At 41.5% G+C, this 6,000-nt stretch overlaps 1 protein-coding gene across 1 annotated transcript in view; it reads right to left on the reverse strand.

Annotated features, from left to right (window-relative positions):
* The window catches only part of TAOK3 (TAO kinase 3), a 248,328-nt gene that overhangs the window by 234,652 nt on the left and 7,676 nt on the right, over window positions 1-6,000 (reverse strand). The gene's annotated exons all lie outside the window — the stretch shown is intronic.

Below are 6,000 nucleotides of genomic sequence, written 5' to 3' on the forward strand. Positions count from 1 at the left end.
TTGGGCTAATACCGAGAGACACCCAAACTAGACTGATTGTGAATTGATGATTGCCTAATTCAAAAAAGCTGGAGAAAATGGATTTCAATACTTTCATTATTTTTCTAAGATGCACGATTATTAAGAATGCATGGGGCTGGACGCAGTGGCTCACACCTGTAATCCCAGCACCTTGGGAGGCCGAGGCAGGCGGATCACTTGAGGTCAGGAGTTTGACACCAGCCTGGCCAGCATGGTGAAACCCCATCTTTACTAAAAATACAAAAATGGCTGGGCATGGTGGCAGGCGCCTGTAATCCCTGGTACTTGGGAGGCTGAGGCAGGAGAATCACTTGAACCCAGGAGGCGGAGGCTGCAGTGAGCCAGGATCGCACCACTGCACTCCAGCCTGGGTGACAGAGCTAGACTCTGTCTCAAAAAAAAAAATTATGTGATTTCATTCAACAAATATTTACTAATTGGCTTCTATGTGCAGGGTACTGTTCTAGGCACTAGGTAGGAATACAATAATGAACAAAATAAAGTCCCTGTGGTCATCCATATACTATCTAGTGTATACTTTCTGAGGATTTCATATATAATGAGGAAACTTCCATAAAGGCAGAGACTAAGAAATTTGTATGGAAATTTGGAAACTCAATTGTAGTTAGCGTAGTTACTAAGAAGCATTGTAATAAGTGGTCACCACTTTAAACCTAAACAGAACTTTTCCAGAAACTGTCACACAAAAGTAGCATTCTTTATGTTTTAATTGTTTGTAAAAGGGCATGTTGGAGGTAAAAGCATATGTTCCAGCGGGGAAAAGGAAAAACTTCTCACTATGAGTCATCAGTGACTAAGTTCTTTTAATTCAGGCTTAAAACACATTTCAAACCCAATTACATGTACATGCAGAAAACTGATAACAACCCTAAATTAACATCAGAAGCTTGATTTCACCAATTTTCAGGGTCAATATCAGCATCTAAGCAAAACAAGTGAAGTTTTCTTATCAAGGGATAATGCCCCTGTACTGAATTTTATTATTATTTTGATCTTATTGACTTTAATGCCTAAAAGCCATGTCATCAAGCTTCCACTAGACTTCATTACAGTGAACAGTTTTCTTAGGTTTTAGCCAGAATGAGATACAGTCATCTTGGATGTATGGTGTGGTGGTAGGAATGGCTTGCGTTTGTATTCAATGAAATAAAAATATAGTAAATTCAAGGTTGCTCCAAGACAAATGTAAAACCCCGAGAGCAGAGTTTGCAGATGAATACTATTCTTCCAAACTATCATTCACTTCCTTAGTTTTTTTTTTTTTTTTTTGAGATGGAGTCTCACTCTGTCACCCAGGCTGGAGTGCAGTGACACAATCTTGGATTACTGTAACCTCCGCCTCCCGGGTTCAAGCGATTCTCATGCCTCAGCCTCTAAGTAGCTGGGATTACAGGTGTGCACCACCACATCCAGCTAATTTTTGTATTTTTAGTAGAGATGGGGTTTTACCATGTTGGCCAGGCTGGTCTTGAACTCCTGACCTCAAGTGATCTACCTGCCTCAGCCTCCCAAAGTGGTGGGATTACAGGTGTGAGCCACTGCACCTGGCTAGGATTTTATTTCCTTATTTTTTTTTTTTAATTTCAACTTTTATTTAGATACAGGGGGTACATGTACAGGTTTACTACATGGGAATATTGCATGATGCTGAGGTTTGGGGTATGGATCCCATCACCCAGGTAGTGAGCATAGTCATCAAAAGGTAGTTTTTCAAACTATTAATAAATAAATAATAATAATAATAAAAAACATGCCGGTGAGGCTTCAGTGAAAAGGGCCTGCTTATGCACTGATGCTGCGAATGTAAATTAGTCCAGCCACTGTGGAAAGCAGTCTGGAGACTTCCTTATTTTTAAAATAATGAAACCTTTTTAGCCAACAAATCGGAGGAACTCTCAAAGCCAAATTTCTCTATTTAGTCAGTCAAGAAATATTTATTGTGTAACTGCTAACTGCTAGGCACTGTTCTATGAGTTGGAGATATAGCGATTAATAAAATAAAAATCCTCGCTTTCATAGACCCTAAAATTTAGGGGTGTCCCATCTTTTGGCTTCCCTGGGCCACACTGGAAGATGAAGAATTGTCTTGGGCCACACATAAAATACACCAACACTAACAATAGCTGATGGGCTTAAAAAAAAAAGTCTGTGCATAAATCTCATATAAATCTCATAATGTTTTAAGAAAGTTTACAAATTTGTGTTGTGCCCCATTGAAAGCCATCCTGGGGTGCATGCAGCCTGCGGGCTACGGGGTGGACAAGTTTGCACGTGGGAATATAAAACAAGCAAAATATCTGGCATGTGAGAAGGCGGCAAGTGCTATGGAGAAGGATACGGTAGGAAAGATGGAACAATAAGTTTATTTGTTCATAGTTGCAAATTGCCTAGATCACACAGTAAGAAAAATTGCTTTGGAAGACCAGAGTGCTAAGCCTCCCTCTCCCAGGCTCTCCTCTGACTCAAGTGAACATCTACCTTCTGTTGAAAATGACAGTCTTATTTCAATTGTTGCTAATAGCTAGAGAAAAGAAAACAGGCCAGGTGTGTGGCGGCTCACGCCTGTAATCCCAGCACTTTGGAATGCCAAGGTGGATGGATCACCTGAGGTTAGGAATTCGAGACCAGCCTGCCCAACATGGCAAAACCCCATCTCTACTAAAAATACAAAACACTAGCTGGGTGTAGTGGCATGTGCCTGTTATCCCAGCTACTTGGGAAGCTGAGGCAGGAGAATTGCTTGAACCCGGGAGGCAGAGGTGGCAGTGAGCCGAATTGTGCCACTGCACTCCAGCCTGGGTAACAGAGAAAGACTCTGTATCAAATAAAAAAAGAAAGAAAGAGACAGGAAAACAAACTTCCAAATACCAATCTGATAAAAATACCACTTAAGGAAATAAAATAACAAATACGAAACACTGAGTCAAAGGCCACTTTAGAGAATATTATCAATGTTAAAAACAAACATACAAGTTTCCATATGCTTGTTACCAATGGCATCAAATTCACCAACTGTCAGGATCACAAGTGAATTCTTCTCTAGGAATCCACATTATCTCCACTGGCAGCAATAAGTATATCTTATAATAGAACACAGAATTGTATGTATAATTATATTTAAATATTATTTTGAACCTAAAGTATTTACATTTCATACAATTTGACAAGATACTAGTTGCAAGACACTAGGTTAGATGTATAAAACACTGTACTTTTAAAATTAAGAATATGGACATCTAAGAAGTATCCTATAATTTAGTATTAGAGAGAATATTATATAATAAGAAAATGTACAAATCAAGTACTTAAGGAATTCAAAGGAGAGAGTAGCAAGGAGGATAAGCAGAGAAGGATTCATGAAATATGGCATTAGAGGTGGTTCTGGAAATGAGGAACAGAAGGCATACTAGGCAAAAGAAATGGAACAAAATCCTGAATGGGGCACATCAGTAAGCACTTGGCTAGTAAGACCAGTCTGGTCAAGGCACTGTGTGTGTGTGTGTGTGTGTGTGTGTGTGTGTGTGTGTGTGTGTGTGTGTGTGTGTGAGAGAGAGAGAGAGAGGGAGAGAGAGAGAGAGAGAGAGAGACAGACAGACAGACAGACAGAAACAGGCTGATAGGAGCCTAAAAACAGGTTTATAGGCTGGGTGTGGTGGCTCACGCCTATAATCTCAACACTTTGGGAGGCCGAGATGGGCAGATCACCCGAGGTCAGGAGTTTGAGACCAGCCTGACCAACGTGGAGAAACCCTGTCTCTACTAAAAATACAAAATCAGCTGGGTGTGGTGATGCGTGCCTGTAATCCCAGTTACTCGGGAGGCTGAGGCAGGACAATCACTTGAACCCGGGAGGCAGAGGTTGCAGTGAGCCGAGATCACGCCATTGCACTCCAGCCTGGGCAACAAGAGCAAAATTTCGTCTCAAAAAACAAACAAACAAACAAACAAAAAACAAGTTTATAAATCTGTACTGAGTTTGGTAGGTCATGGGGAATTACTAAAGGTTTTGAAAACGTGAGTGTCAAACTCAGCCATACTTTAGGGAGAATAAGAGAGTAACAGTGTATTTAGGAAGAATGAAAATGAAAAGGAGACTGGAAAATTGTCATGGCTGTCCTTACCTTGTCTCTGTGACCTTTGGAAGTCATTTATCCTTTCTGAGTTTCAATTTTTTTATGTATGAATCTATTAATTATTCTTTTTGAAAAAAGTCAGGAGCCAGCTATGAGATTCAGCAAATGATTAGATAGTAGGAGTAGAACACACACATACACAATATGAAATTGTTTCAAGTGATTAAAATAATAAAGAGGCCAGGCACAGTGGCTCATGCCTGTAATCCTGGCACTTTGGGAGGCCAAGGCAGGAGGATCGCTTGAGCCCGGGAGTTTGAGACCAGCCTGGCCAACATGGTGAAACTCTCCTACTGAAAATACAAAAATTAGCCAGGCGTGGTGGCGGGTGCCTGTAATTGCAGCTACTCCAGAGGCTGAGGCAGGAGAACTGCTTCAACCTGGGAGGCGGATATTACAGTGAGCCAAGATCACACCACTGCACTCCAGCCTGGGTGACAGAGCAAGACTCTATTTCACAAACACAATAAACAGCTACCATTAAGCACTTCCTATGTGTCACTGTGCTTGGCACTTTAAAAAAATCACTTCATTTATTCTTTTCACAGATCCTGAGAGGTATGGATTCTTATTTTACAGTTGAGATAACTGAGAGCTTTAATGAAGACTTAAGTAACTGCCCAGGGTCAGGCAGCAGACATAGTAATGGAGCCAAAATCTTTAGCTGCCCAGATCTTTCCCAGTCTAAGGCCCTCTCTCCTTCCACTGTCTCTTGCTGTTTTTTATGTAGCAGATGAATAATGCTAACATTTATTCTTACATTCCAAAGGAATCATTATCTCTCTCTCTTTATTTTATTTTTAGACAGGGTCTTGCTCTATCACCCAGGCTGGAATGCAGTGGGGTGATCATGGCTCATGCAACCTCCATCTCACAGGTTCAAGTGATCCTCCCACCTCAGCCTCCTGAGGAGCTGGGATTAGAGGCATGCAATGCCATGCCCAGCTAATTTTTGTACTTTTTGTAGAGACGGAGTGGGGGGTGGGGGTTGGGAGAGGATTTCCACTGTGTTGCCCAGGCTGGTCTTGAACTCCTGGGCTCAAGCAATCCTCTTGCATTAGTCTCCCAAAGTGCTGGGATTACAGGTGTGCCCATTGTCTCTTTAATACCTTTTAGATATACGTATTTTAAATAGCTCTCAATGAGGATAAGAAACAAAGTGTGGACATAAATATAACCTACTAGTTTGCTGATCATTCATTAATTCACGCAATTCTCATTGACTGAGCATCCTTCATACCCTGTGCTTTGTACTATACTTAGCATGTGGGATGCAAAGATGAATAAAATCCATCTCTGTCCTCACAAGCTAGTAAATAACATGCGGAAACAGGAAACTGGTATAAAACAACAGAAGAGAATTTTGCCAAGAGACGATGGAGGCATGTTACTATAATTTTAAATCTCGGCTATTAAATCTTGACCTAGGTCATTTAAAAACTGTATGTATATGGTTTTGAAAGTATTTGTGTATTTACACATACACGCCCTGAAACTAAAAGCTAATGTCCAGAACAGAATAGAAAATTGGCCATGGGCTGGGCACAGTGGCTCACACCCGTAATCCCAGCACTTTGGGAGGCTGAGGTGGGCGATCACCTGAGGTCAGGAGTTCCAGACCAGCCTAGCCAACATGGCGAAACCCTGTCTCTACTGAAAATACAAAAATTAGCCGGGCGTGGTAGTTGGCGCCTGTAATCCCAGTTACTCTGGAGGCTGAGGCAGGAGAAACGCTTGAACCCACGAGGTGGAAGTTACAGTGAGCCAAGATCGTACCACTGCACTCCCGCCTGGGCAAAAGAGTGAGACTCGATCTGAAAAAAAA

This window comes from Colobus angolensis, unplaced genomic scaffold (genome assembly GCF_000951035.1).
Source record: "Colobus angolensis palliatus isolate OR3802 unplaced genomic scaffold, Cang.pa_1.0 Scaffold79, whole genome shotgun sequence".
NCBI lineage: Eukaryota > Metazoa > Chordata > Mammalia > Primates > Cercopithecidae > Colobus > Colobus angolensis.